The sequence below is a fragment of the Anopheles nili genome (assembly GCF_943737925.1).
Source record: "Anopheles nili chromosome X unlocalized genomic scaffold, idAnoNiliSN_F5_01 X_unloc_6, whole genome shotgun sequence".
Taxonomy (NCBI): Eukaryota; Metazoa; Arthropoda; class Insecta; order Diptera; family Culicidae; genus Anopheles; species Anopheles nili.
Genome location: NW_026525516.1, coordinates 218,052 through 229,988, shown reverse-complemented (window position 1 = coordinate 229,988; position 11,937 = coordinate 218,052).

The window sequence follows — 11,937 nt, the reverse complement described above, 5'->3', positions numbered from 1 at the left end:
AGGATTTTGCTCTACGGAAGGGGGTCTACTTGTGCGCAACCCCGACCTTCAGGATTTTGCTCTACGGAAGGGGGTGCACAAAAGTGTTCGTAATCAACCTCGGATTGTACTTTTCATCATCTAGGGGCACCGTAGGGACCGAAAAAAGTGGTTTCGCATGATAGTCCACCTCGACCCATGTCGACCCTTGCGCGACCCCGACCTTCAGGATTTTGCTCTACGGAAGGGGGTGCACAAAAGTGTTCGTAATCAACCTCGGATTGTACTTTTCATCATCTAGGGGCACCGTAGGGACCGAAAAAAGTGGTTTCGCATGATAGTCCACCTCGACCCATGTCGACCCTTGCGCGACCCCGACCTTCAGGATTTTGCTCTACGGAAGGGGGTGCACACTTGTGCGACCCCGACCTTCAGGATTTTGCTCTACGGAAGGGGGTGCACAAAAGTGTTCGTAATCAACCTCGGATTGTACTTTTCATCATCTAGGGGCACCGTAGGGACCGAAAAAAGTGGTTTCGCATGATAGTCCACCTCGACCCATGTCGACCCTTGCGCGACCCCGACCTTCAGGATTTTGCTCTACGGAAGGGGGTGCACAAAAGTGTTCGTAATCAACCTCGGATTGTACTTTTCATCATCTAGGGGCACCGTAGGGACCGAAAAAAGTGGTTTCGCATGATAGTCCACCTCGACCCATGTCGACCCTTGCGCGACCCCGACCTTCAGGATTTTGCTCTACGGAAGGGGGTGCACAAAAGTGTTCGTAATCAACCTCGGATTGCACTTTTCATCATCTAGGGGCACCGTAGGGACCGAAAAAAGTGGTTTCGCATGATAGTCCACCTCGACCCATGTCGACCCTTGCGCGACCCCGACCTTCAGGATTTTGCTCTACGGAAGGGGGTGCACACTTGTGCGCAACCCCGACCTTCAGGATTTTGCTCTACGGAAGGGGGTGCACAAAAGTGTTCGTAATCAACCTCGGATTGTACTTTTCATCATCTAGGGGCACCGTAGGGACCGAAAAAAGTGGTTTCGCATGATAGTCCACCTCGACCCATGTCGACCCTTGCGCGACCCCGACCTTCAGGATTTTGCTCTACGGAAGGGGGTGCACAAAAGTGTTCGTAATCAACCTCGGATTGTACTTTTCATCATCTAGGGGCACCGTAGGGACCGAAAAAAGTGGTTTCGCATGATAGTCCACCTCGACCCATGTCGACCCTTGCGCGACCCCGACCTTCAGGATTTTGCTCTACGGAAGGGGGTGCACAAAAGTGTTCGTAATCAACCTCGGATTGTACTTTTCATCATCTAGGGGCACCGTAGGGACCGAAAAAAGTGGTTTCGCATGATAGTCCACCTCGACCCATGTCGACCCTTGCGCGACCCCGACCTTCAGGATTTTGCTCTACGGAAGGGGGTCTACTTGTGCGCAACCCCGACCTTCAGGATTTTGCTCTACGGAAGGGGGTGCACAAAAGTGTTCGTAATCAACCTCGGATTGTACTTTTCATCATCTAGGGGCACCGTAGGGACCGAAAAAAGTGGTTTCGCATGATAGTCCACCTCGACCCATGTCGACCCTTGCGCGACCCCGACCTTCAGGATTTTGCTCTACGGAAGGGGGTGCACAAAAGTGTTCGTAATCAACCTCGGATTGTACTTTTCATCATCTAGGGGCACCGTAGGGACCGAAAAAAGTGGTTTCGCATGATAGTCCACCTCGACCCATGTCGACCCTTGCGCGACCCCGACCTTCAGGATTTTGCTCTACGGAAGGGGGTGCACAAAAGTGTTCGTAATCAACCTCGGATTGTACTTTTAATCATCTAGGGGCACCGTAGGGACCGAAAAAAGTGGTTTCGCATGATAGTCCACCTCGACCCATGTCGACCCTTGCGCAACCCCGACCTTCAGGATTTTGCTCTACGGAAGGGGGTGCACAAAAGTGTTCGTAATCAACCTCGGATTGTACTTTTCATCATCTAGGGGCACCGTAGGGACCGAAAAAAGTGGTTTCGCATGATAGTCCACCTCGACCCATGTCGACCCTTGCGCGACCCCGACCTTCAGGATTTTGCTCTACGGAAGGGGGTGCACAAAAGTGTTCGTAATCAACCTCGGATTGTACTTTTCATCATCTAGGGGCACCGTAGGGACCGAAAAAAGTGGTTTCGCATGATAGTCCACCTCGACCCATGTCGACCCTTGCGCGACCCCGACCTTCAGGATTTTGCTCTACGGAAGGGGGTCGACTTGTGCGCAACCCCGACCTTCAGGATTTTGCTCTACGGAAGGGGGTGCACAAAAGTGTTCGTAATCAACCTCGGATTGTACTTTTCATCATCTAGGGGCACCGTAGGGACCGAAAAAAGTGGTTTCGCATGATAGTCCACCTCGACCCATGTCGACCCTTGCGCGACCCCGACCTTCAGGATTTTGCTCTACGGAAGGGGGTGCACAAAAGTGTTCGTAATCAACCTCGGATTGTACTTTTCATCATCTAGGGGCACCGTAGGGACCGAAAAAAGTGGTTTCGCATGATAGTCCACCTCGACCCATGTCGACCCTTGCGCGACCCCGACCTTCAGGATTTTGCTCTACGGAAGGGGGTCTACTTGTGCGCAACCCCGACCTTCAGGATTTTGCTCTACGGAAGGGGGTGCACAAAAGTGTTCGTAATCAACCTCGGATTGTACTTTTCATCATCTAGGGGCACCGTAGGGACCGAAAAAAGTGGTTTCGCATGATAGTCCACCTCGACCCATGTCGACCCTTGCGCGACCCCGACCTTCAGGATTTTGCTCTACGGAAGGGGGTGCACAAAAGTGTTCGTAATCAACCTCGGATTGTACTTTTCATCATCTAGGGGCACCGTAGGGACCGAAAAAAGTGGTTTCGCATGATAGTCCACCTCGACCCATGTCGACCCTTGCGCGACCCCGACCTTCAGGATTTTGCTCTACGGAAGGGGGTCTACTTGTGCGCAACCCCGACCTTCAGGATTTTGCTCTACGGAAGGGGGTGCACAAAAGTGTTCGTAATCAACCTCGGATTGTACTTTTCATCATCTAGGGGCACCGTAGGGACCGAAAAAAGTGGTTTCGCATGATAGTCCACCTCGACCCATGTCGACCCTTGCGCGACCCCGACCTTCAGGATTTTGCTCTACGGAAGGGGGTGCACAAAAGTGTTCGTAATCAACCTCGGATTGTACTTTTCATCATCTAGGGGCACCGTAGGGACCGAAAAAAGTGGTTTCGCATGATAGTCCACCTCGACCCATGTCGACCCTTGCGCGACCCCGACCTTCAGGATTTTGCTCTACGGAAGGGGGTGCACAAAAGTGTTCGTAATCAACCTCGGATTGTACTTTTCATCATCTAGGGGCACCGTAGGGACCGAAAAAAGTGGTTTCGCATGATAGTCCACCTCGACCCATGTCGACCCTTGCGCGACCCCGACCTTCAGGATTTTGCTCTACGGAAGGGGGTGCACAAAAGTGTTCGTAATCAACCTCGGATTGTACTTTTCATCATCTAGGGGCACCGTAGGGACCGAAAAAAGTGGTTTCGCATGATAGTCCACCTCGACCCATGTCGACCCTTGCGCGACCCCGACCTTCAGGATTTTGCTCTACGGAAGGGGGTGCACAAAAGTGTTCGTAATCAACCTCGGATTGTACTTTTCATCATCTAGGGGCACCGTAGGGACCGAAAAAAGTGGTTTCGCATGATAGTCCACCTCGACCCATGTCGACCCTTGCGCGACCCCGACCTTCAGGATTTTGCTCTACGGAAGGGGGTCGACTTGTGCGCAACCCCGACCTTCAGGATTTTGCTCTACGGAAGGGGGTGCACAAAAGTGTTCGTAATCAACCTCGGATTGTACTTTTCATCATCTAGGGGCACCGTAGGGACCGAAAAAAGTGGTTTCGCATGATAGTCCACCTCGACCCATGTCGACCCTTGCGCGACCCCGACCTTCAGGATTTTGCTCTACGGAAGGGGGTCTACTTGTGCGCAACCCCGACCTTCAGGATTTTGCTCTACGGAAGGGGGTGCACAAAAGTGTTCGTAATCAACCTCGGATTGTACTTTTCATCATCTAGGGGCACCGTAGGGACCGAAAAAAGTGGTTTCGCATGATAGTCCACCTCGACCCATGTCGACCCTTGCGCGACCCCGACCTTCAGGATTTTGCTCTACGGAAGGGGGTGCACAAAAGTGTTCGTAATCAACCTCGGATTGTACTTTTAATCATCTAGGGGCACCGTAGGGACCGAAAAAAGTGGTTTCGCATGATAGTCCACCTCGACCCATGTCGACCCTTGCGCAACCCCGACCTTCAGGATTTTGCTCTACGGAAGGGGGTGCACAAAAGTGTTCGTAATCAACCTCGGATTGTACTTTTCATCATCTAGGGGCACCGTAGGGACCGAAAAAAGTGGTTTCGCATGATAGTCCACCTCGACCCATGTCGACCCTTGCGCGACCCCGACCTTCAGGATTTTGCTCTACGGAAGGGGGTGCACAAAAGTGTTCGTAATCAACCTCGGATTGTACTTTTCATCATCTAGGGGCACCGTAGGGACCGAAAAAAGTGGTTTCGCATGATAGTCCACCTCGACCCATGTCGACCCTTGCGCGACCCCGACCTTCAGGATTTTGCTCTACGGAAGGGGGTGCACAAAAGTGTTCGTAATCAACCTCGGATTGTACTTTTCATCATCTAGGGGCACCGTAGGGACCGAAAAAAGTGGTTTCGCATGATAGTCCACCTCGACCCATGTCGACCCTTGCGCGACCCCGACCTTCAGGATTTTGCTCTACGGAAGGGGGTCTACTTGTGCGCAACCCCGACCTTCAGGATTTTGCTCTACGGAAGGGGGTGCACAAAAGTGTTCGTAATCAACCTCGGATTGTACTTTTCATCATCTAGGGGCACCGTAGGGACCGAAAAAAGTGGTTTCGCATGATAGTCCACCTCGACCCATGTCGACCCTTGCGCGACCCCGACCTTCAGGATTTTGCTCTACGGAAGGGGGTGCACAAAAGTGTTCGTAATCAACCTCGGATTGTACTTTTCATCATCTAGGGGCACCGTAGGGACCGAAAAAAGTGGTTTCGCATGATAGTCCACCTCGACCCATGTCGACCCTTGCGCGACCCCGACCTTCAGGATTTTGCTCTACGGAAGGGGGTCGACTTGTGCGCAACCCCGACCTTCAGGATTTTGCTCTACGGAAGGGGGTGCACAAAAGTGTTCGTAATCAACCTCGGATTGTACTTTTCATCATCTAGGGGCACCGTAGGGACCGAAAAAAGTGGTTTCGCATGATAGTCCACCTCGACCCATGTCGACCCTTGCGCGACCCCGACCTTCAGGATTTTGCTCTACGGAAGGGGGTCTACTTGTGCGCAACCCCGACCTTCAGGATTTTGCTCTACGGAAGGGGGTGCACAAAAGTGTTCGTAATCAACCTCGGATTGTACTTTTCATCATCTAGGGGCACCGTAGGGACCGAAAAAAGTGGTTTCGCATGATAGTCCACCTCGACCCATGTCGACCCTTGCGCGACCCCGACCTTCAGGATTTTGCTCTACGGAAGGGGGTCGACTTGTGCGCGACCCCGACCTTCAGGATTTTGCTCTACGGAAGGGGGTGCACAAAAGTGTTCGTAATCAACCTCGGATTGTACTTTTCATCATCTAGGGGCACCGTAGGGACCGAAAAAAGTGGTTTCGCATGATAGTCCACCTCGACCCATGTCGACCCTTGCGCGACCCCGACCTTCAGGATTTTGCTCTACGGAAGGGGGTGCACAAAAGTGTTCGTAATCAACCTCGGATTGTACTTTTCATCATCTAGGGGCACCGTAGGGACCGAAAAAAGTGGTTTCGCATGATAGTCCACCTCGACCCATGTCGACCCTTGCGCGACCCCGACCTTCAGGATTTTGCTCTACGGAAGGGGGTCTACTTGTGCGCAACCCCGACCTTCAGGATTTTGCTCTACGGAAGGGGGTGCACAAAAGTGTTCGTAATCAACCTCGGATTGTACTTTTCATCATCTAGGGGCACCGTAGGGACCGAAAAAAGTGGTTTCGCATGATAGTCCACCTCGACCCATGTCGACCCTTGCGCGACCCCGACCTTCAGGATTTTGCTCTACGGAAGGGGGTCGACTTGTGCGCAACCCCGACCTTCAGGATTTTGCTCTACGGAAGGGGGTGCACAAAAGTGTTCGTAATCAACCTCGGATTGTACTTTTCATCATCTAGGGGCACCGTAGGGACCGAAAAAAGTGGTTTCGCATGATAGTCCACCTCGACCCATGTCGACCCTTGCGCGACCCCGACCTTCAGGATTTTGCTCTACGGAAGGGGGTCTACTTGTGCGCAACCCCGACCTTCAGGATTTTGCTCTACGGAAGGGGGTGCACAAAAGTGTTCGTAATCAACCTCGGATTGTACTTTTCATCATCTAGGGGCACCGTAGGGACCGAAAAAAGTGGTTTCGCATGATAGTCCACCTCGACCCATGTCGACCCTTGCGCGACCCCGACCTTCAGGATTTTGCTCTACGGAAGGGGGTCTACTTGTGCGCAACCCCGACCTTCAGGATTTTGCTCTACGGAAGGGGGTGCACAAAAGTGTTCGTAATCAACCTCGGATTGTACTTTTCATCATCTAGGGGCACCGTAGGGACCGAAAAAAGTGGTTTCGCATGATAGTCCACCTCGACCCATGTCGACCCTTGCGCGACCCCGACCTTCAGGATTTTGCTCTACGGAAGGGGGTGCACAAAAGTGTTCGTAATCAACCTCGGATTGTACTTTTCATCATCTAGGGGCACCGTAGGGACCGAAAAAAGTGGTTTCGCATGATAGTCCACCTCGACCCATGTCGACCCTTGCGCGACCCCGACCTTCAGGATTTTGCTCTACGGAAGGGGGTGCACAAAAGTGTTCGTAATCAACCTCGGATTGTACTTTTCATCATCTAGGGGCACCGTAGGGACCGAAAAAAGTGGTTTCGCATGATAGTCCACCTCGACCCATGTCGACCCTTGCGCGACCCCGACCTTCAGGATTTTGCTCTACGGAAGGGGGTGCACAAAAGTGTTCGTAATCAACCTCGGATTGTACTTTTCATCATCTAGGGGCACCGTAGGGACCGAAAAAAGTGGTTTCGCATGATAGTCCACCTCGACCCATGTCGACCCTTGCGCGACCCCGACCTTCAGGATTTTGCTCTACGGAAGGGGGTGCACAAAAGTGTTCGTAATCAACCTCGGATTGTACTTTTCATCATCAAGGGGCACCGTAGGGACCGAAAAAAGTGGTTTCGCATGATAGTCCACCTCGACCCATGTCGACCCTTGCGCGACCCCGACCTTCAGGATTTTGCTCTACGGAAGGGGGTGCACAAAAGTGTTCGTAATCAACCTCGGATTGTACTTTTCATCATCTAGGGGCACCGTAGGGACCGAAAAAAGTGGTTTCGCATGATAGTCCACCTCGACCCATGTCGACCCTTGCGCGACCCCGACCTTCAGGATTTTGCTCTACGGAAGGGGGTGCACAAAAGTGTTCGTAATCAACCTCGGATTGTACTTTTCATCATCTAGGGGCACCGTAGGGACCGAAAAAAGTGGTTTCGCATGATAGTCCACCTCGACCCATGTCGACCCTTGCGCGACCCCGACCTTCAGGATTTTGCTCTACGGAAGGGGGTCTACTTGTGCGCAACCCCGACCTTCAGGATTTTGCTCTACGGAAGGGGGTGCACAAAAGTGTTCGTAATCAACCTCGGATTGTACTTTTCATCATCTAGGGGCACCGTAGGGACCGAAAAAAGTGGTTTCGCATGATAGTCCACCTCGACCCATGTCGACCCTTGCGCGACCCCGACCTTCAGGATTTTGCTCTACGGAAGGGGGTCTACTTGTGCGCAACCCCGACCTTCAGGATTTTGCTCTACGGAAGGGGGTGCACAAAAGTGTTCGTAATCAACCTCGGATTGTACTTTTCATCATCTAGGGGCACCGTAGGGACCGAAAAAAGTGGTTTCGCATGATAGTCCACCTCGACCCATGTCGACCCTTGCGCGACCCCGACCTTCAGGATTTTGCTCTACGGAAGGGGGTCTACTTGTGCGCAACCCCGACCTTCAGGATTTTGCTCTACGGAAGGGGGTGCACACTTGCGCAACCCCGACCTTCAGGATTTTGCTCTACGGAAGGGGGTGCACAAAAGTGTTCGTAATCAACCTCGGATTGTACTTTTCATCATCTAGGGGCACCGTAGGGACCGAAAAAAGTGGTTTCGCATGATAGTCCACCTCGACCCATGTCGACCCTTGCGCGACCCCGACCTTCAGGATTTTGCTCTACGGAAGGGGGTCTACTGGTGCGCAACCCCGACCTTCAGGATTTTGCTCTACGGAAGGGGGTGCACAAAAGTGTTCGTAATCAACCTCGGATTGTACTTTTCATCATCTAGGGGCACCGTAGGGACCGAAAAAAGTGGTTTCGCATGATAGTCCACCTCGACCCATGTCGACCCTTGCGCGACCCCGACCTTCAGGATTTTGCTCTACGGAAGGGGGTGCACAAAAGTGTTCGTAATCAACCTCGGATTGTACTTTTCATCATCTAGGGGCACCGTAGGGACCGAAAAAAGTGGTTTCGCATGATAGTCCACCTCGACCCATGTCGACCCTTGCGCGACCCTGACCTTCAGGATTTTGCTCTACGGAAGGGGGTCTACTTGTGCGCAACCCCGACCTTCAGGATTTTGCTCTACGGAAGGGGGTGCACAAAAGTGTTCGTAATCAACCTCGGATTGTACTTTTCATCATCTAGGGGCACCGTAGGGACCGAAAAAAGTGGTTTCGCATGATAGTCCACCTCGACCCATGTCGACCCTTGCGCGACCCCGACCTTCAGGATTTTGCTCTACGGAAGGGGGTGCACAAAAGTGTTCGTAATCAACCTCGGATTGTACTTTTCATCATCTAGGGGCACCGTAGGGACCGAAAAAAGTGGTTTCGCATGATAGTCCACCTCGACCCATGTCGACCCTTGCGCGACCCCGACCTTCAGGATTTTGCTCTACGGAAGGGGGTCTACTTGTGCGCAACCTCGACCTTCAGGATTTTGCTCTACGGAAGGGGGTGCACAAAAGTGTTCGTAATCAACCTCGGATTGTACTTTTCATCATCTAGGGGCACCGTAGGGACCGAAAAAAGTGGTTTCGCATGATAGTCCACCTCGACCCATGTCGACCCTTGCGCGACCCCGACCTTCAGGATTTTGCTCTACGGAAGGGGGTGCACACTTGTGCGCAACCCCGACCTTCAGGATTTTGCTCTACGGAAGGGGGTGCACACTTGTGCGACCCCGACCTTCAGGATTTTGCTCTACGGAAGGGGGTGCACAAAAGTGTTCGTAATCAACCTCGGATTGTACTTTTCATCATCTAGGGGCACCGTAGGGACCGAAAAAAGTGGTTTCGCATGATAGTCCACCTCGACCCATGTCGACCCTTGCGCGACCCCGACCTTCAGGATTTTGCTCTACGGAAGGGGGTGCACACTTGTGCGACCCCGACCTTCAGGATTTTGCTCTACGGAAGGGGGTCTACTGGTGCGCAACCCCGACCTTCAGGATTTTGCTCTACGGAAGGGGGTGCACAAAAGTGTTCGTAATCAACCTCGGATTGTACTTTTCATCATCTAGGGGCACCGTAGGGACCGAAAAAAGTGGTTTCGCATGATAGTCCACCTCGACCCATGTCGACCCTTGCGCGACCCCGACCTTCAGGATTTTGCTCTACGGAAGGGGGTGCACACTTGTGCGACCCCGACCTTCAGGATTTTGCTCTACGGAAGGGGGTGCACAAAAGTGTTCGTAATCAACCTCGGATTGTACTTTTCATCATCTAGGGGCACCGTAGGGACCGAAAAAAGTGGTTTCGCATGATAGTCCACCTCGACCCATGTCGACCCTTGCGCGACCCCGACCTTCAGGATTTTGCTCTACGGAAGGGGGTGCACAAAAGTGTTCGTAATCAACCTCGGATTGTACTTTTCATCATCTAGGGGCACCGTAGGGACCGAAAAAAGTGGTTTCGCATGATAGTCCACCTCGACCCATGTCGACCCTTGCGCGACCCCGACCTTCAGGATTTTGCTCTACGGAAGGGGGTGCACAAAAGTGTTCGTAATCAACCTCGGATTGTACTTTTCATCATCTAGGGGCACCGTAGGGACCGAAAAAAGTGGTTTCGCATGATAGTCCACCTCGACCCATGTCGACCCTTGCGCGACCCCGACCTTCAGGATTTTGCTCTACGGAAGGGGGTGCACAAAAGTGTTCGTAATCAACCTCGGATTGTACTTTTCATCATCTAGGGGCACCGTAGGGACCGAAAAAAGTGGTTTCGCATGATAGTCCACCTCGACCCATGTCGACCCTTGCGCGACCCCGACCTTCAGGATTTTGCTCTACGGAAGGGGGTCTACTTGTGCGCAACCCCGACCTTCAGGATTTTGCTCTACGGAAGGGGGTGCACAAAAGTGTTCGTAATCAACCTCGGATTGTACTTTTCATCATCTAGGGGCACCGTAGGGACCGAAAAAAGTGGTTTCGCATGATAGTCCACCTCGACCCATGTCGACCCTTGCGCGACCCCGACCTTCAGGATTTTGCTCTACGGAAGGGGGTGCACAAAAGTGTTCGTAATCAACCTCGGATTGTACTTTTCATCATCTAGGGGCACCGTAGGGACCGAAAAAAGTGGTTTCGCATGATAGTCCACCTCGACCCATGTCGACCCTTGCGCGACCCCGACCTTCAGGATTTTGCTCTACGGAAGGGGGTGCACAAAAGTGTTCGTAATCAACCTCGGATTGTACTTTTCATCATCTAGGGGCACCGTAGGGACCGAAAAAAGTGGTTTCGCATGATAGTCCACCTCGACCCATGTCGACCCTTGCGCGACCCCGACCTTCAGGATTTTGCTCTACGGAAGGGGGTGCACAAAAGTGTTCGTAATCAACCTCGGATTGTACTTTTCATCATCTAGGGGCACCGTAGGGACCGAAAAAAGTGGTTTCGCATGATAGTCCACCTCGACCCATGTCGACCCTTGCGCGACCCCGACCTTCAGGATTTTGCTCTACGGAAGGGGGTGCACAAAAGTGTTCGTAATCAACCTCGGATTGTACTTTTCATCATCTAGGGGCACCGTAGGGACCGAAAAAAGTGGTTTCGCATGATAGTCCACCTCGACCCATGTCGACCCTTGCGCGACCCCGACCTTCAGGATTTTGCTCTACGGAAGGGGGTGCACAAAAGTGTTCGTAATCATCCTCGGATTGTACTTTTCATCATCTAGGGGCACCGTAGGGACCGAAAAAAGTGGTTTCGCATGATAGTCCACCTCGACCCATGTCGACCCTTGCGCGACCCCGACCTTCAGGATTTTGCTCTACGGAAGGGGGTCTACTTGTGCGCAACCCCGACCTTCAGGATTTTGCTCTACGGAAGGGGGTGCACAAAAGTGTTCGTAATCAACCTCGGATTGTACTTTTCATCATCTAGGGGCACCGTAGGGACCGAAAAAAGTGGTTTCGCATGATAGTCCACCTCGACCCATGTCGACCCTTGCGCGACCCCGACCTTCAGGATTTTGCTCTACGGAAGGGGGTCTACTTGTGCGCAACCCCGACCTTCAGGATTTTGCTCTACGGAAGGGGGTGCACAAAAGTGTTCGTAATCAACCTCGGATTGTACTTTTCATCATCTAGGGGCACCGTAGGGACCGAAAAAAGTGGTTTCGCATGATAGTCCACCTCGACCCATGTCGACCCTTGCGCGACCCCGACCTTCAGGATTTTGCTCTACGGAAGGGGGTGCACACTTGTGC